Consider the following 20,642-nt stretch of genomic DNA (forward strand, 5'->3'; position numbering starts at 1 on the left):
TGGAACCGGGCTGGCCCCCTGCAGATGGAAGGGTGGAGAAACCTGGGATGTCTCCATTATCCCCAGAGTCTCTCTCTCTCTCCGAAGAGAGAAAAAGAGACGGTGGTGGTTTTGCCAGCAGTTCACCGCGGGGAAGGAGAAGAGCGGGGGGGGGGGGGGCGCAAGGTGCCCAGCCACCTGTGGGAGTTGGAGCCTGGGCAGCAAGCCATCTCTGGGAGTCGGGACTTTTAACCCTTCCTGAGAAATGAAAGCTTTGTGAAATTTTTCTCCTCCTTGGTTTGAAAAGAAAGGAAGAGAGACAACCTGGGACCTGGGATGTTGGAAGGAGAAATTCTAGGTGGGAGGAGATGATGCAGTGGCTTTTTTGGCTGGACTTTTTCTTGGTAGCCACAGATTGAACTGATCTTCTCCTCCAAGAGAGACTGTATTTTAGGAGGATGCTGGTGAGCCAAAGAGACCATGCTTCAGCTGGGAAAAGACAGAAGTGGAGCGAACAGAGAAAAGTTAAAGAGGTTTGCGGTGGTGCCCCCTGTCTTCGCAGAGGAAGAAGAGAAGAAGATCTCTGTTCTTGGACCCTCGGCCCCAGGGGAAAATGGGGGGGACTGTTGGTCCCAAAAATGAAAAACTGAACTGTCGTTTTTTCCCCTCTTGGCAGGGCATCCTTGAAAGGAAAAAAAAATCCTAAAAGCAGTCTGTCCATCCATGCATTGGTGGTGAGAGCACTGCGCATGGAAAGAAGAGGGTCACCACTGGCAAACTTTTTTCTCTGGGCGGTGCCATGTGGTGACATGGAAGCACAGGATGTGGCAGCTGTGTTTTTGGGGGGGTCTGTGGCAAAAGAGAGACTCCTCTCTCCCTGCAGATGGACTGGGTGTTGATTATCTGGAGGGTGGAAACCTGACTGGGGTCCAGATTGTGTCTCACTGTGGTTTGTTGGAGTTGGGTGGTGGGAGGAGGAATGCTTTGGAAGGTTTTCATTTTGAATTGTGTGTGTTTCTTTTTTTTTTTTTTTCCCTCTTTTATAGTAGCATAGTGGTAGTAGTTTAATAAAGTTTTTTTCTTTTTATTAGGCTTGGGCCTGCTTTGCTCTGTTCTTGATCGCATTTTACAGCATTCAGTTGAGAGACTGCATTTTCATGAGGGGGCACTGGTATCGTGCCAGTGTCAAACCATGACATACACTTAAGCATACTCTTTGCCCAATAAGTTCTTTTTAGGAATTCCAAACAGCCCTGCACTGAAGATAAGGAGAACAAATTTGGGAACAAGAAAACTGACAGCAAGAAATTTACACCTAGATATAATAATATTTCTTCACTTTAAGCTTTGTCACGTTGTAAATCTATAAGAAGTTTTTGTTTTCTTTTAATATTAGTCCATAGTAAGCCAGATTTCATTTTTTATATAGATAATGCCCTACCAACAAATAAGATGGAACTATGCAAAAACTAATGAAACTTTTAAATTGTCATCATAATTGTTTGCATTATCAAATTTATTAACACTTGTAATTTGTTTATATTTACATTGCAAAGAAAATAATGTATTAGTCAAAGCATTTTATATATAATTAAGTTGAATTTCTTCTGCCAAGCTTGTTTCATCTTTTTATAAAAGAAAATATGATATGGCAAAAAGTCTTATGAACATAATTTGTTTTAACTGATTTTATTTTGAAAGTTGGTACAAGAATTTATACATATATGATATCATACATATATGTATTGACTTTCCGAATTCTACCATAAATTTTTTTTATTAGTGTTTGGCTAAATTTCTTTAAAAAGTTATTAATTAGTACACTAAAGAATCCTAACAGAATATAAATAAGATACAAAACCATCTTCTACCAACTCTCAAATGCACCTAAACATCTTTAATGTACTATAGAGTTTCCTATATCCTAGAAGAACATTTTAATTTTACCTCACTTCTTTAATTTATGCTAATCAATGTGATAGTATAGGGATAAAATATATCTAAAATCATGGGATATTCAGGGGAGTTGGGAAGAAAGATTGGGCCTGGTAGGCCCTGGGAAAATGTTAGGGTAGGCCATGGGAAAATGTTAGGCTTTACTGTATCATGCAAAACTGCACCTGTATAATCATTTAATAACTATGATAAATTATATGATTGTTAAATGTGATAATTTTTTGGTAATTGGATATAATTATTGTTTAATCGTAACAAGAATCATGAGAAATGATGTTTGGGGTTTGATGGAAATTACAAGAATCCATGTTTGGATGAAATCAATGTATACAATAGAACAATATAAGTTTAATAATTAATGTATAGTTATGTAATGATAAGGGTATAAAACGTATTCATCCTGAACCCATGTCAGAGTCAGATTTGGGTCATCTGTACCCCTGACACCCAGAGCTCGTCAATAAAAGCACCTGCATATAATCATTCAGTGATTATGTGTTTCTGAACACTAACAAATGTAGTAACCCTAGCACCCTCTACTCCATGAGGGTTGCAGAGTGAGAAGTAAAAAAAAAGAAATTTCTTACAGCAATCCAACTAAATTCAAATTATTTTTTTTTTTCACCCACAAAGCTACAATTTCTGTTTTGAGTCAAAATTAAGATTACTACAGTGTCAATGTGAAAAACAAGGTTCGCTTTCCTGATAAAATTTTAAAAGTTTAATAAAAAGAGAGTAGGAGACAGAAATAAAGCAAAGGGTTAAAAATGGCCAGGTGCTTGGCATTCAGCTAAGAGCACACTTATCTTTGGAGATACACCTTAAATACCTTTTCCAATCACATCGGCCCCTGTTGAATATTCATAGACCCTTATGCATATTCATTATTTTCTATAAACTAGTTTACGTATTCCAGGAACTATTTTACATGGCCCCTCCTTGGGTCTGCCTTATTAGAGCATGCCTGTTTCTTGGCTGTGGTTTTGGTCTGTTCTCTTTATCACTTCCACTTTGGGCCTTGGTCCATACTTTCTTAAGATGGCAGATGCTGATATTTGGTATATCAATATCAGGGTCCTCATTACAGGTTCACTAGATGTTATCCTGACCTAACAGACCGTTTCCTCATAACTATATCAGCTACCACTACTACCATGTCTAAGTTTTGTTAATAGCAGAAATAAAAGCAAAGTTTTTTTAATATTATACATATAACATTCATCCTAATATTTGAGGAAAGCCGACAATATAATATGTATTTATAACATCAATCTTGTCGCTGTCAAGGCAGGACGGGAATGAAGAGACTCAGGCTCAGAAGGCTGCTGAGAGTAAAAACTCAGATTTATTCAAAATATACTGCTTTGTTATACAGAGCTTCACAAAGGCCAAATCCATTGGTCCTGAAGTGAAAACAACCCATAGCATTGGTTCAGAGTGCTTGACGCACAGTGATAGAACTTAAGTATAAACAATGTGAGAACAAGAGAGATAAAGAATTATTTACATTCTTTCCCAGCTCTTTCCCAGGCTTTTTGCCTGGATAGAAACTCAATTTCTTTCTTTGACTGAATCTGAGACCCACACAATCTATTCTGTCCAAGATTTTAAAAAACCAAACGTTTTCCTATTTACCATCTGAGTAGGAGTTGCCTTGGGGCAGTTTTCCTTATCTGCTGTTAATAGCCCCATCAATGCCTTGCCACATGACTCAGAGATAACACTCTCCAGGAGCAGGTGATTAAGGACACACCTCGTGACTCATAATGACCCATTGTGAGATGCTCTGCCCAGGGGGGAAGAGCTAGGCATTCCAACCTGGATAGAACTGGGATTTCTAGACAGAGGGGCAGCCTTTTCACAGGTTCTCCGAGAAGACACAGCAACTACATCTGCCATCCCAAGAGGACTGCAGCTACTCCAATTTGGACTGCTACCAGCACGCTGGCCAGGTTGTATTCTGACTTTGTCAGTAGTCTTTCCCTTTGTATTATTGCATGTATTTTTGTCCTTTTCCCCTTTTCCCAATAAATTGTATTTCTGACTTGGAGTCTCTCACTGGTTTTGCTTTCAAACCAGAACATATTCCCTAAAAAAATATAACATAGCCTTAATGTACAAATGTGTTTAATAATTTTTTTCCAATTATATGTGAATACAGTCAACCTATTTTACAACCTTTGAAATATGTAAGCGCATATCCTCAACAAATTTATTCACATTTGTTCCGAGGTGAAATTATATTACAAGAGCTGAAGATTCCTTTAACAAATAACTATTAGATTAATGATTACATTTGAATTTTCATTTTTAATGATTAAAATAACTATTATATTGCTTGCATTATTACTTCTTCTATCTTTCTCTTACTAACCACTCTTATGTATCACCCACTATGGGTAACCCACAAAATGAAGAAAAATCAGAAGAAAAGTCATTGCAATGTTTAAGTCATGGAGTATATTATCAGTGATTGAAATATTATAGTGTATGACTTAAAAATTTTCATGAAGACTTTCGCCTATTATAACAGAACTGTGTTACAAAAGCTGCAGAGATTACCATCACACCATAAATAGGGCTCTGAGAGGCCCCACATCATTCGCTGATGAAGATAAGATAAAGTAACAGCTCCTAGAGACATTCACAAAACACAAGCCTTCACAAAACACAATACCTACAAAGAAGAAACCACAGCCCCAGGGCTGTCAGCTGCCATGCTCACATAGACCCTCACACCAAAAGGTAGAGATGGGGGAGGAGAGAGAGAAGCTTTGAGTGTGTGCAAAGAAAAAAAAGAGCCTCTAATCAGAGTCGAAGTGAGTGCCCATCCTCCAGCTGAAAAATCCCTTCACTCAGAGAAAAAAAAAAAAACAAGCAATAAAACTCATCCACAGCAGAAGGATGTGTCATGACCCATCAAAGGATTCCCCGCAAAGGGTCTCTGGACCCTACACCAAAGCACTGCAACATAGTGCAACAGATCCACAGCATTGCAAAAGACAATGTCACACTAACCCCTACAAGGGAAACATGCTAGCATTCTCACTTAGAAGAAGCAAATAGAAGAAATCAACAATACGTCATTAGAATCCTCAGAAAGGTGATATGCTTCCACCTAACCCATCACTCTCTCTGTCCATCACCCCCACACATACTTACTTTTTGCATTTTATTCTCCTCTTTCTTTTTCTTTCTCTGTATCTTATACAAAAAGTTTAAGCTCAAACCAAATAAAGTAAGAAAATACAAAGGGGAGAAATTTTTATAAATAACAAATATAGTTATTGACTTTCACATTTATGTATTAACTTTTGTTTTTCGAGTTATTATTGGCCACAAAAATCCAACTACAGTACAATTTGTAATTATTGCTTTTGATATAGTATAATCTGTCAGTTTATGTATGCACCATGTAGCTTTTATAAATAGTAGTGTAATATATACTGTCTTAGACTGTAGTGATACACAGAAAGACTCTAAAACTCAAAGACAAAGTGAGTGATAAAGTAGGTACTGTTTTTTTCGGTCGGGGTGCATGCACGATACTTCCTTAAAGGCATGCGCATCTACCCTCTCTCAGTGTTCTTTTTTATCCTATAAAATGTTACATATATATTAGGTTTTGCAATACATCTATGCATATTCACTTATTGGCTCCACCTTGTCCCGTGTCATATGCTAATTAATTTATCAGTCCCTTGCGCCTGCATACTTGTCTCTGGTGGTCATCTTGGGGGTCACATGGGATTAAGTAAATGGTCTTCATCAAAGTTGACTTTCTCACCCCATCTTCTTGTGCATGCTTACTTGTCAGAGCCCAGGACATCCCTCTGGATGCCCTGGCTGTCTTGAGACCCTGGCAGGGGGCTCAGAGACCGTGGCACGAAGTCAAAAGCACCTGTGGCTTTGATTTTAGCCCATTGAAAAAACTGCCAACTTTGTGTGAGGAATTACAGGCCACAAGGGTTTAAGCAGTGTGATAGTTGAATTAACACAGGGTGAAAAAGTAGAATTTTGAGGCTTTTTAGAATGGGGTTCAGGGGGACAAGATGGAGTGATTTGGGCATGTCCTGACCTTCTCCTTCTTCTTGCCTTCCATGTCTTGCTGGCATCAAATGAAATTGTTCTTGTAGGGTATGTGCACTTTGATGGAAAAAATCATGCTGATAGTAAAAGGTTTCTAAAATCATGGGAATTCAGGGAGTTGAGCTTAGTAGGACCTGGAAAAATCAGAGAATCACAGAATCACGGAATAATGAGGTTGGAAGAGACCACTAAGATCATCAAGTCCAACCTATGCCCTAAAACCTCAACTAGACTATAGCACTGAGTGCCATGTCCAGTCTTTTTTTTAAACACATCCAGACATGGTGATTCCACCACCTCCCTGGGAAGACAGTTCAAATATTTTATTATTCTTTCGGTGAAAATTTTTTTCCTAATGTCCAACCTATACCTTCACTGACGTAGCTTGAGACTGTGTCTTCTTGTTCTGTCAGTTGCTGCCCCTTGGAAGAGACTGACCCCCACCTGTCTACAGCCTCCCTTCAGGAAGTTGTAGAGAGCAATAAGGTCACCCCTAAGCCTCCTCTTCTCCAGGCTGAACAACCCCAGCTCCCTCAAACGTTCCTCATAGGGCTTGTGTTCCAAGCCCCTCACCAGCCTTGTTGCCCTCCTCTGGACACGCTCAAGCATCTCAATGTCCTTCCTAAACCGAGGGGCCCAGAACTGGACACAGTACTCAAGATGCGGTCTCACCAGCGCCAAGTACAGGGGAAGAATGTCCTCCCTACTCCTGATGGTCTTGTCTTTGTTAGAACATGTGAAACTGCCCTGTACCTGCGTAATTATTATATGATAAATGATATTGATAGTAAAAGGGTTTTAAAATAATGAGATTTAGGGTTAACAGAAAAAAATAAACTTAGTAGGCCTTGGAAAGGTAAATACCTTTAGCACAGGGAGAAATAGTACTATGTACCTAGTACATGATAATTGATATAATTGTTAGATGTAATGACTGTTTAGTAATTAAATATAATTACTGTTTAATCAGAAAGAATAATCATGTGAAACTGTGGTCATGGACCTAAGAAAGATCACTATAAACTCATGTCAATGTATAGAATAGAACAATGTAAGTTTAATAATTAATGTGTAAGTTATACAACGATAAGGTATAAAATATGTTCAGCTCGAAACTTATGTTCGGAATCAGATTTGGGTTTGTACCCCTACTCCCAGAGCTCTTAATAAAAGCACCTGCATATAATCATATCCCATGATTATGTGTTTCCGAACGCTAACAATATGATTGTTAGATGTAATGCTTGCTTAGTAATTAGATATAATTATTGTTTGATCATAACAAGAATCATGAGAACTGTGTTTGGGGGTGTCCTGGATTGTAAGATAAGCATGTATTCTGCTGGGTTTGTTGGAGGTTGGGCAGTTTTCTTATCTCTTCCAAGAAGAATGTCTCCCTCGGGGAGATATCTTCTGTTAATGGACTATTGAATGACTCACTGCATGACTGGTAAAGTTACATCATCTCATTGTGAGATGCTCCACCCAGAGGGGAGGAGCCAAGCATTCTTACCTGCATAAAATCAGCATTTTTTGAGACACTGCCAGCCACTTCGCTGGATTCCCAGAGAAGCAGCTCTCTTCTCTGCTGAATTCCCAGAGGAAGACCAGGTCCAACTACTACCAGACCTTCAGAGAAAACTACACCCTTCTTGAGATCACCACTTCAGCAGCATTTCACCTGCTATTCCAGTAGGAACAGCCACCATTTTAACTGGACTAATACCAACACCCTGATTCCTCAGGGTGTCAGGTTTCTGACTCCATCACTAGCTTGTCTGTACTAATTACATTTTTTTAAGTATTATTGTTTTTGTTTAGTTTTTCTCCTAGTAAAGAACTGTTATTCCCATTCCCATATCTTTGCCTGACAGCCTTTTTTTAAAATTGTGGTCATTCGGAGGGAGGGAGTTTACCTTTTCCATTTCACAGGAGGCTTTTGCCTTCCTTCACAGACTCCTGTCTTTTCAAACCAAGACAGGGGGGTTTGGGGCAATCACGAGAAATCCATGCTTGGATGAAATCAATGTATACAATAGAAAAATATAAGTTTAATAATTAATATGTTGTTATATAACGATAGAAAATAAAACATGTTTCTCTCGAAACCATGTTGGAGTCGGATTTGGGTCTGAAACCCCTGACTTCCAGAGCTCTTCAAATAAAAGCACCTGCATATATGCAAGGGATCAGACCATTTGCCACTCCATTGGCCAATGATACCCATAGGATGAAAATCTGGATTGGTAATGAAGACAGTGATATCAATGGAAAGATCTATTCTATGAAAGTGACAAGCAGAAACAGCCTTTTGGACCTCCCCCAGCACTTGTGCCGCAAGAGTCAATTCCTACGGTCATCTCAGGTCAGGGTCCCCCTTTAAAGTATCATACAATGGGGAAAGTTGCTTTCCAGTTAGTCCCAAGTAGGGACTCAACCAGCTGATGACACCCATAAATTTCTGGGCATCATTCAAGGTCCAAATAGAATCCATGAACTTCACCTCCTGATGCTGAATAGTTCGGTCAAGAATTTTGACCCCCAGATACTTCCAAGGAGGGTGCTGTTAAACCTTCTCCAGGGCTACCTGCAGCCCGTAAGCATGCAGAGTAATGAACAGCTGAGGCCGTATCCTCAGCAACTCATCCTGGGTGAGTGCTGCCACCAGGATGTCATCCATCTAATGATAACAACACACATCAGGAAACTGATCGTGAACTCCGGACAAGGCCTGAACCACATACCACTGACAAATAGGCTATTGAGACAGCCCTGGGGCAAAACTTTCAATTGATATCCCTGCACAGGTTCGGCATTGTTGACTGAAGGCACTGTGAAGGCCAACTTTGGTTTGTCATCAGGATGTAAAGGAGGAGCATGATGGGTGAGGGCATACCAGGCTGCAGTGCCTGTGAGAGATGGTCCAAAGTTTCCTGCATTTGCTTCACGACCGTCGCAAGGACCATGAAGACCCCTGACAGGAGTTCTGGCCTGGCCGAGGTGGATGCGGACGCTTGCCAAGTGACTGTTAGCAGGTGCACTCACTGTGCTTCTACAGAACGTTGCATTCAAACAGGTTGTGACAAGCAGTGGCTTGTACCTGCATGCCAGCACCTGCTTCACAGATCACTGGGCTCTTCACAATGGCCCATCAGTCTTCCCCACCTTCTGGCCAGATGCCACTCGCTTTGGCTAAAGCCTATATAAACTGTAACTTTTTGAGAAGACTTTGGTTAACCCCCACAGACGATGGCGAATCTATGTGGGTAGACCATTGAGGATCTCGTCTCAACGGTGGTAGCTATGTTCCCCTTTCCCTCTTTTCTCTCTATTCTTTATTTCCCTTTTTTGCCCCCTCTATCACATTTGCTGTTGGTACCTAAATAAAGGTGCATTTGTTGTGATTAAACTGATGGTCCCCTGCTGTTTGCCTTTTTGCACTTTTGGGATCAGTTAACAAACCATCACGACACCCTGCACGAGTGGATCGTGACAAGTGCCCCCATGCTTTCCATCATGGCATTAATTTTTCAGAGGTCCTATAACAACCTCCATTTCCCAGATTTTTTTCTTTATCACAAAGACAGGAGTATTCCAGGGACTAGTAGAAGGCTCAATGTGTCCCTGTTGAAGTTGTTTCTGAACCAATTCATGTAGGGCGACTAATTTTTCTTCTGTCAGGAGCCACTAATAAACCCAAATGGGTTCGTCCACCAGCCACAGTAAAGGCAGCATAGGATATCTTCCACCCTTCAACACAGTCACCCAAATTAAAAATCCATCCCAATTTCCACTCCTCAGGCAGCCAATACATCCTGCCCCTAGAGATTGATCAGAATTGGAATGACATAGGGCTGAACTGCAGCTGTCTGCCCATTTGCGTTACTGATCAGCTCAAACCATTAGCTCACCAAGGTACTTGCCGCACCCCTCACCCCTATGACAACTGACACTACGGGAGCCAAAGGCCACGTAGGAGGCCATACAGAGAGGGAGATGACTGCAACATCTGCCCCTGTGTCAATCAAACCTTGAAGCCCAAGCTTCGGCGGGCGGGCAACTCAGTAGGATCAGGGTACTGTCACTATAGGACACGAGAAAACACGACACACGCCTCTGCTATTGTGAAGATAAAAAGGGGTGGTTTATTTTATGACTCCAACATTTTCCAAAGGTGACAGTGGATTGGAGGGTGAAAGTGCCACCTCTCCAACGACACTAGAAAAACTACCAGTCCATCAAATTTCTCCTCTACGAAGGAATGCAAAACAATAAGTTATTTACAGAAAGTTGTGTGAGAAAGTTTGCTACAAGAATGTAAACTCAGAAGGCTTTAGAAAATCTTAAAAAATCAGGGGAACATCTCACCCTTCTCAGTTAAAAAAAAAAGAAAAAGAAAAAATTAACAAGGTTCAGCGTGCATTCATGGAGGAATCATAGAGTGATCAGTCGCATCGTCTGCATCCAAGTCATCACTCAGCGATTCACCCACTTGATGTCTTTCAGTTTGGTCACAGTTTCCATGTTGCCCGTTGGCCGGATTCTGTCTCTGCGGTCGCAGGTCAGGGCGAACACACCTTGAAGGTACCCAGCATACCCCAGTATCTGTGGATACACAAGCATACCCGCGCCCCGAAGCGATAAGGTGACCTTCCCACTGTTTGGTGACTAAATTCTGCACCCGAACCTTCACTCAAGGTTGAAGTGCCTCGTCCGCAGCCTGTAACGAGAAATGATGATTCAAAATGACAGGGTTATTTGAGTTCTGCAGCACCGTAAGATGATTGATGGTGTACAATGCTTTTTCCAACCGACTGTGCGGGGTTTCACCCTGCATTCCCCTTTTTTTTTTGAAGAACCCACTTCAGAGTACCATGAGCACGTTCTATAATAGCTTAACCAGTCGGAGAATGAGGGATACCAATCTTGGTTGACACACTCCACAGCTGCAGGAACTGCTGCACCTTTTGCGATGTGTAAGCAGGACCATTGTCAGTTTTCACAGCAGAAGGTATGCCCAGAACAGCAAAGGCCTGTCTCCAGTGGGCAAGGACATCGCGGGCCTTTTCTCCAGTGTGAGGAGAAGCCCACATCACAGAGGAGAATGTGTCCACCGTGACATGCACATACTTGAGCCGGCCAAACTCAGCAATCTGGGTGACATTGGTCTGCCAAAGCTCCAAGGTTCTAAGGCCTCTGGGGTTTACCCCTGCTGGTAAGGGTGGAGCAAGTGCATTGTAGTTGTCACAGGACTCGACAATGTCACGAGCCTCAATTGGCGTCAGCTGAAACTGCTTCTGCAAGGTATGTGCATTCTGATGGAAAAACCCATGCTATGCCTTGGCCAGCGCAAGTGTATCAGGCTGAGGTGCTGCCCATGCTGGGTTAGCCAACTTTTAAGCCCTCGCGTTACCTTCCACTATAAACCTTGGCAAATTGGTGTGACTCCTCACATGCAGAACGTAGTATGGATGAACGCAGGCCTTAATGGCATACCACAAGGTCTTCAGTAAATGAAACAAGGCAGGGTTACTGACCTCCTTCAAAACCGAATGACCCAATCGCTGTGCAATGTCAGCCACACAGGCAGAATCTGTGACCAAATTGCAAGGTTCCTGGGAAAATCTCTCAAATGTCATGACAGCAGCCCTCAACTCAACCAATTGGGCTGACCCATCTGTGGTAGGTAAGGGACAGGCGAAGCGGAAGATCACGGGATGTCACGGAAAGATAGACCCCTCCCCTTCTCTCTTCCCCACGTTAGCTATTAACCCCTGAAGCCCCAGAAGCATGTAGCCACACCTGCCCCGGTAAATTTCCACTCCCGACTAACCCCTGAGACCCCCCAACCCCCCTCTGACGTAGCAAAGACCCCCAAGACTATTTAAACCCACGAGATGAGATAATAAAGGCTTTTCGACCGTCTGCCACATTGGTATCTGCGTGTGTTGATTAGCCCGAGTGGCCTGGGCGAGACCAGGCCGCCGTGCTGCTTCACCTGAAGCAGGTCGCACGTTGCCCCTTATAAAGGCAACATACTGGTGCCAAAACCCGGGAAAAAAGAGGGAAAAAAAGGAAAAATTCCCCCGGCGGACGGGATACACCTGGACGGGAGCAGCGGCCGGAACGGTCAAACCGTATCTTGGCGCAGGGGAGACGTCCCCGGGACCCGCGAGCGTCATGGGCAGCGTCGCATGGGTCGTGAGTATGATTTGGGAGCAATGGAGTATCGAATTTAAGCTCAAGGACTTTTATCTTGCTATAGCAAGGCCGCTTGAGCTTGGGGCAACCGAATGCTCAGTGGATGCTATGCATCCGGGAATATGGGAACAGTGTACAGCCACGCTGGCCGGGGAGGCGAAATCCTCAGGCAGTGGCGAGAGCGTTACGGCACGGGGCAAGGTAGAAAAAACCCCGCGCAAGGCAATAGAAAAGCAAGAGACGCGGAGTGCAGCGCGTACGTGTTTATTAGTTAGACCCGGGCTCGGGACGGGGGCGGAAGCGCAGACCGTCCCTGAAGAGGATCCGCCCGGGAACGGAGACCCGGGGGGGCACAGCGCGACACCCCCTCCCCCAGACCAGAGCCCAACCCGGCCCCGCCGCGGAGCTGAGCCCAGCCCGGCACAGGGGAGCGCTGCCGCCGGAGCCCGGAGCGGCGCGTTCCGAGCAGCGCAGCCCCGCTCCCGCCGGGACCCGGACCTGGCTGCAGCTCCGCGCCGCTTCCCCGCCGGCGCACCGAGCGGAGTGGCGCCAAACCCCGCCGCAGAAGCCCCCCGAGACACCCCCGCCGCGGAAAACCCCCAAAAAACCCCCACCGCTAAAACCCCCCGAGAGACCGCAGCTTCCTCCGTCCCGCAGCTGCCACCGGCCCGCAATCCGTTGTCAGAGACGCAACGGCGCGCAGAGCGCTTCTGGCAAGGGCTGGCGAAAGAAGCCCGAGACGCAGAAACCGCGGCCCGAGAGAACACGGCCGCGTGGCCACGCTATCCCTTTGAAAATGGCGCCGGGTGCCGTGGAGGGGGGCGGGGCCCGGGTAATCTCGGCGCGAAAACTCGGAAGCCGCGCGATTTCAGGGGCGCGCATGCGCGGGAGGAAGAGGCGGAGAGCGGCACGGAGCGCGGAGTCAACCAGCGGCCGCGCCGGGCGCCGCCACCATATAAGGGAGAAACCACCCCCCGCGGGAGGCGCGGCGAGCCGGGGGGGCGGGACCGGCCCCACCCCCGGGGGGAGGAGCGAGCTCGGGGCCGGACAAAACGGCGCGGAGCCCCGGAAGTGCACTGGCACTCGACTTCCGGTTCGGAGACCAGCGACAGCTCCGCCAGCTCAGAGGAGCTGACGGAGGCTGGCTATGACTCCGAAACGGACGAAACGGAACCAGCACAGTTTGAAACAAAACCGAGTAAAGTTCTAAGCCGCGCCGAAAAACAACTACAATACGAACCAGCCCAGTTTACTGACTGGGGGAAAATAAAGATAGCCTGTGCTGATTGGTCCCCAGCGGCCGCCATACAAGCTTTCCCGGGGAGGCTCGCCGGTCCGGAAGGGAACCAACAAAGGGTATATACCCCGATAAACCCAAAGGACATACAGTCAATTGTCAAAGCCATCGCAGAAAAAGGGATCAACTCGGCTATAGTCACCACACTAATCGATGGTCTTTTTAGCAACGACGACTTGCTTCCCTTTGATATCGAACGGATAGGGCGCATGATACTTGATGGTGCGGGAATGATTGTCTTCAGACAGGAATGGGAGGATAATTGTAGGAAGCAGTTAGCCCAAGCGTCTGGCGCGAGGCAGCCCCTACACAGATCGAGCTTATCCAGACTGATAGGAAAACATGATGATATGATCACGCCGCAGCAACAAGCTGCGCAGATGCAGGCTGAGGAGGTCAGGGCGACCACTCGGGCTGCCAGAGAGGCTATCCGCGCGGCCTCTCGAGTCGTGGCTAAGCCGGCACCGTGGTCCACCGTGAGGCAGGCAGAGAGCGAAAGCTTCACACAGTTCGTAGATCGCCTGCAGGCAGCGATAGACTCCTCCACCCTGCCGGCAGAGGCAAAGAGCCCCGTGGTAGCCGACTGCCAGCGCCAGCAATGCAACTCCATTACCAAGGATATTTTACGCTCCCTGCCAGCCGGAGCTAGCCTGGCTGACATGATCAGACACGTAGTGAGGGAGGAACACCTGACGCCCATTCAGGCAGCTGTCCACACCCTGACCAATGCCATGGCGTGTTTCAAGTGCGGTGAGGCGGGTCACATCGCGGTGAGCTGCCCCCAGCCGGCACAGCGGCCTGCCGCAGCGCCTCCACCCCAAACACGCCCGCGGGGATCCTGCTGGGGTTGCGGGACGAAGGGGCATCTTGCTAGGGAATGCAGGTCCCGGCTCCAGGGAAACGGAAAAGGGAGGGGGCCCGCGGGCCGCACCCAGCCTCCTCCCGCTGCGAATATGAGGCGGCCCATCCATGCCAACCCCCAATGGGGCAGGGAGCCCTCGTACCCCATCCTCCCACAGGAAGCAGCCAACTTCATACCCTTGCCAACGAGTCTCACGGCACAGCCTGCGGCGCCTTCGTACCCACCGCCACCGCAAGCAGCGCCTGTGCCACAGGGTCAACAGGGGGCGGCCCAGGTGGGGACCCCTGGGTGGCCCTGGCCCTAATAATAGGGAAGGAACCCCTGAAAGTTTGGGGGACGTGCCGCCTCTATGGCAGTCGGGACCCCCACGTAATAGGGCTTCAGTTTTGGGCAGACACAGGAGCAGACTGCACAATCCTACCCCAAGCCCTATGGCCCCGGCACTGGCAGTACAAGGAGGTCCCTCCAGTGAATGGGGTGGGAGGGTTGTCCCGAGCTTGGAAAAGCACCCAATTGGTAGCTATAATGCTCCATACAAAGAAAGGACCAGAACAAACAGTAGCAATCCACCCCTACATCTTGCAAAACTCCCCACCCCTGATAGGAAGAGACATCCTTGCTATGTTAGGAGTCAGGATTACAAATTTATAATGAGGGCCACTGCTGTACACCCACTGCTGCCAATCAAACTGACTTGGAAATCACCAGACCCCATATGGGTTGAGCAGTGGCCCCTGTCAAAGCCTCGGATGACAGCCTTGCTGGAACTGGTCGACCGCGAGCTACAAAAGGGCCACATCGAACCCTCCACCAGCCCGTGGAACACCCCTGTGTTTGTAATCCCCAAGAGATCAGGAGAAGGCTACCGCCTCATCCACGACCTGAGGGAAGTGAACAAGACAATTCAGCCCATGGGTCCAGTTCAGACACTACTGCCCGCGAACTCAGCCATCCCCAAAGGGCAGCCGTGCGCAGTGCTGGACATCAAAGACTGTTTCTTTTCAATACCCCTGCATGCCGAGGACAAAGAACAGTTCGCCTTCTCCGTCGTGTTCCCGAACGGCAAGCGACCTAACCTCCGCTTCCAATGGAAGGTGCTACCTCAAGGCCTTGTGGACAGCCCGACCATATGCCAGATCACCGTGGACAGGGCACTGATGCCAGTCCGACACTCCCACCCTGCTGCGACCATCATTCAGTACATGGACGACATCCTTGTCGCTGCACCATGGGCAGGCCAAGTGGATCACCTAGTGTCCACGATCACGGAAACCCTCCAGGCCAACGGTTTCGAGATCGCGAACACGAAGATCAAGAGAGGACCGTGCGTGACCTTCCTGGGAGTGGGGATCACAAACTCCTACGTGACCCCACCCAGGATAAAGGTCCGCCGAGACATCAAGACCCTCCACGACATGCAGCGACTTGTGGGATCTCTGCAGTGGCTCCGCAACATCGTCCTAGTTCCCCCAGAGGTCATGGACCCCCTGTATGACCTCCTGAAAGGAAAACACCCCTGAGACCCCAAGGAGCTGACGCCGCAAGCAACGAAATCCCTCGACTTCATCGAACGTCAGATGTCCACTAGCCTGCTTGCCAGGTGGAACCCGAGCGTACCGCTGGACTTATACGTCCACTTCACGCAGAAGGGAGGAGTGGGAGCACTGGCCCAAGGACCTTCCGAAAAATCCCAGCCGATCCAATGGGTGGTCCTCGGAAGACCAACTCACGCATTCTCCCCAGGAGTTGAATGCGTTGCCAACCTCATCATGAAAGGCAGGAGACTCACCCTGAGACACCTGGGAATCGAGCCGGCAAGGATCCACCTCCCCTTCCGCAAGCGACCGACCATGGAGTCAACTGCGATATCGGAGCACCTGGCCCTCGCTCTCACTGGCTTCGGGGAAGAAATTTCCTACGCCACCAAACCACCTTGGACCCAGCTACTGACCATTGTCGACATAGATGTGCCACCGAAGGTCATGGACCGACCGCAACCAAAACCAACGGTCTTTACAGACGCCTCCTCCATGACTTCTACCGCAGCAGCAGTGTGGCAAGCAGGAGAAACATGGCACTGCGTCAAAACGTGTGACCCCACGCTGTCAGTGCAACAGCTGGAAGCAGCAGCAGTGGTCTTGGCGTGCGGACTTTTCCAAGACGAACACCTCAACATCGTGACAGACTCTATATTCGTGGCAAAGCTCTGCCTAGCCATGTCAAGACCAGGTGTGTCAACATCCACAACGGCCTCCATGCTTGAAGAGGCACTCTCCTCACGCCAGGGCACCGTGTCCGTCATTCACGTCAACAGCCATAACCCAGTCAAGGGCTTCTTCCAGACTGGAAATGACAAAGCAGATGCCGCAGCGAAGGGAGTGTGGACGCTGCAGGAAGCTCGTCAGCTGCACGAGTCACTCCACATTGGGGCCAAAGCACTGGCGAAGAGATGCGGGATCTCGACAGCAGACGCGAGACACGTAGTGGCCACCTGCCCTCACTGCCAGAAGTCACCCCTATGGACCGGTGGAGTCAACCCGAGGGGCCTCAAGGCATCAGAAGTCTGGCAGTCAGACTTCACCCTCTGCGAACTGCTGAAGCCCCGAGCATGGCTTGCAGTGACAGTGGACACCTACAGCGGAGTGATCATAGCAACACAGCACCTCAAACCCAACTCCAAGGCCACGATCCAGCACTGGCTGACAGTTATGGCATGGCTTGGTATCCCCAAGCAAATTAAAACTGACAATGCTTCCAATTTTATCTCCAAATCAGTGCGGGAATTCACCTCGGTGTGGGGTATCACCTTAGCGCAGGGAATCCCATATAACAGCACCGGACAGGCCATTGTCGAGCGAGCAAATCAGACCCTAAAAGCCAAGTTAGAAGTATTGGCAAAGGCAGAGGGCTTTGCCAATTCCATCCCCTCAGGAGACCAGACACGCATGCTAGCAACCGCGCTGCTAGCACTGAACCAATTCCCTAGGGGAGATGAAGCAAACAGTCCCATTCGAAAGCACTGGGCCACCCAGACACTAGAGGAGGGCCCACAGGTCATGATCAAAAACGAGCTAGGCGAGTGGGAACGGGGCTGGAGACTGGTGCTTACGGGATGAGGGTACGCGGCAGTTAAAAAGGAGGACAAGATCATGTGGTGTCCACTCAGGTCGATCAAACCTGACCTTCAGAATGAAACTAATGGAAAACTGTGAGTTTTTGTTTGCAGGACACGCTCGTGGACCGTCCCCGCGACACACACACCCCTGCTCCAGAGAGAGATAACGGACCACCAAGCCACCAGACAGAACCTGAGCGTCCCACGGCGGTGAGACCCAGACTCGCACAGTGTTTCTGTGCAGTCCTGCTGGTGGGGCTTGTGGCCGAGGGGCAAGCCGACCCAGGCCACTACCCTCACCAGCCGTTCAGATGGGTCATGCAACATCTTTCAAGTGACAAGGTGTTCAAAGAGGTCACCACCGCAAACGCCCCATCCTTCGTATTCCACATAGCTGATCTTTTTCCAGGGCAACCGAAACTACGGCCCTCAAGCCCACACATCATACTCATGTACATATCTTACTGGTGCCCAGCGTCCAACCCAGGGAAAAGGTACTGTGACTACCCGGGGTGGGGACATTGTGGATATTGGGGCTGCGAAACCATTGTTACAGATGCCAGACCATGGGGAGACGGGTGGCAACCACAGGAGCCCGACAAATTCTTACAGTTCACCTGGGCACCCTTAGGCTGCGGAGACCACAATGCACAGCCTAGACTATGGGGATGCGTAAGTTATAACATGACTGTCCTACAGCCAGATCACCCTAGCTGGGCCACGGGTAGAACATGGACAGTGGTCCTCAGAGGACCAAGGAGGTGGGTGAATGTAAGAATTATCAGGCTCCAGCCGCCAGCACCTCGACCAGTGGGACCCAACAAAATTATCAAGAATGTGCTGAGAGGGAAAAACACAACCCACCCCAAAACCCTGACCCCAAAAGCCACTGACACCCCGACCAGCCTTGCAGATACCCCCCAGATAGGCCGCACGGCTGAGTCAGATCCAAACCAAACCTTTCGTATGCTAGAAGCTACCTTCCTAACCCTAAACTAAACCAAACCAAACCTAACTAACTCCTGTTGGCTTTGCTATGATGTTAAACCCCCTTTTTATGAAGGCATTGCTTTGGACACCCCCTTCAGTTACTCCACAGCCAGTGCCCCCCACCAGTGCAGATGGGACACTCCCCGCAGAAGAATCACCCTGAGTCAAATCACAGGACAGGGCAGATGTTTTGGGAATGCAACCTTAGCAAAGCAGAAAGGCAACTTCTGCACCAAAGTTGTCAAACCCAACAGAAAAACTAACAAGTGGGTGATCCCATCTGCGTCTGGGATGTGGGTTTGCCAAAGGTCCGGAGTGAGTCCTTGTGTGTTCCTTGCCAAATTCAATGACTCTACCGATTTCTGTGTTCAAGTTCTGATTGTCCCCAGGGTCTTGTATCACTCAGACAAAGAGATATACCATCTTCTTGAAGAACCTAACAGACTCCACAAAAAGGAAATCATCACAGGTATAACTATCGCGATGCTGCTCGGCTTGGGAGCAGCTGGCACGGCCACGGGTGTCTCAGCCATCGCAACCCAGCAGCACGGACTCTCTCAGCTGCAAATGACCATCGACAAGGACCTGCAGAGGATCGAGCAGTCCATCTCCTATTTAGAGAAATCAGTCTCTTCGCTTTCAGAAGTGGTCTTACAAAATAGGCGGGGTCTGGACCTTTTGTTCATGCAGCAGGGAGGACTGTGTGCAGCCTTGAAGGAGGAATGCTGCTTTTATGCAGATCATACGGGAGTCGTTAAAGACTCCATGGCAGAACTCCGAGACAGACTGGCTCAGAGAAAGAGAGACAGGGAGACCCAGCAGAGCTGGTTTGAATCCTGGTTCAATCAATCACCTTGGCTCACCACTTTAATTTCCGCCCTGGTAGGTCCACTGGCAATACTGCTTTTAGCTATTACCATAGGACCATGCCTGCTGAACAAACTAGTCTCGTTTGTTCAGGCCCGTCTGGAAAGGGCAAACATTCTGTTCATAGGCCACCAACAAATGCTGTAAACCGAAAACGGCAAACACGGTCAGTAGCTAAAGCCTTCAACACCTGCCTTAAAAAAATTACCCAAATTTACCAAACCACCCTTTCCTTAACAAGTTGCAAGTTTGTACCTCACCCCAGTGCCTATATCTGCGACTACCTCATTTTGTATGTGATAAGGAGGGGGGAGATGTGGTAGGTAAGGGACAGGCGAAGCGGGAGATCACGGGATGTCACGGAAAGATAGACCCCTCCCCTTCTCTCTTCCCCACGTTAGCTATTAACCCCTGAAGCCCCAGAAGCATGTAGCCACACCTGCCCCGGTAAATTTCCACTCCCGACTAACCCCTGAGACCCCCCAACCCCCCTCTGACGTAGCAAAGACCCCCAAGACTATTTAAACCCACGAGATGAGATAATAAAGGCTTTTCGACCATCTGCCACATTGGTATCTGCGTGTGTTGATTAGCCCGAGTGGCCTGGGCGAGACCAGGCCGCCGTGCTGCCTCACCTGAACCAGGTCACACGTTGCCCCTTATAAAGGCAACACCCATCCTGATGACCTTTCAGAACCTTCCACTCAGATCCATCCCTCCAAGTAACAATGGCCTTTACTGTTCTCCCTGAACCGTCAATGAAGATGGTGCGTCCTTGCACTGGCTCCTGACTATTTTTGGGCCGCAAAGAGATTTGTGTGGATTTTGACACCTGCAGTAGCTTGTGGTTGGGCAGATGATAAGTCCCTGAAAAGGTTTCCACAGCACTTTGCAGGGACACTCTGTGCACAAAGCTCCAGTCAAAATCCTCCTGGGATACCGGGAGTATGATCTTTGCGGCATCTGCACCCATCAATTGAAAACACCATTGCCAGCATTTGATTATCAAGCGAGCAATTAGCTCAACAATGCAGTTGCTGTCTTCTGCGGCTGACGGGGCAGGAAAACCCATTCCAAGATGTGCAAGGGATCAGACCATTTGTTACTCCATTGGCCAATGATATCTGTGGGATGCGAATCTGGAGTGGTAATGAACACAGTGACATCAATGGAAAGATCAATGCGATAAACTTGGCGGGCAGAGACAGCCTGCTGAACCTCCTCCAGCACCTTATGTGCCTCAGGGGTCAACGTGCGAGGTGAGTTTAGATCAGAGTCTCCTTTCA

Source organism: Taeniopygia guttata, chromosome W (genome assembly GCF_048771995.1).
Source record: "Taeniopygia guttata chromosome W, bTaeGut7.mat, whole genome shotgun sequence".
Classification (NCBI taxonomy): domain Eukaryota; kingdom Metazoa; phylum Chordata; class Aves; order Passeriformes; family Estrildidae; genus Taeniopygia; species Taeniopygia guttata.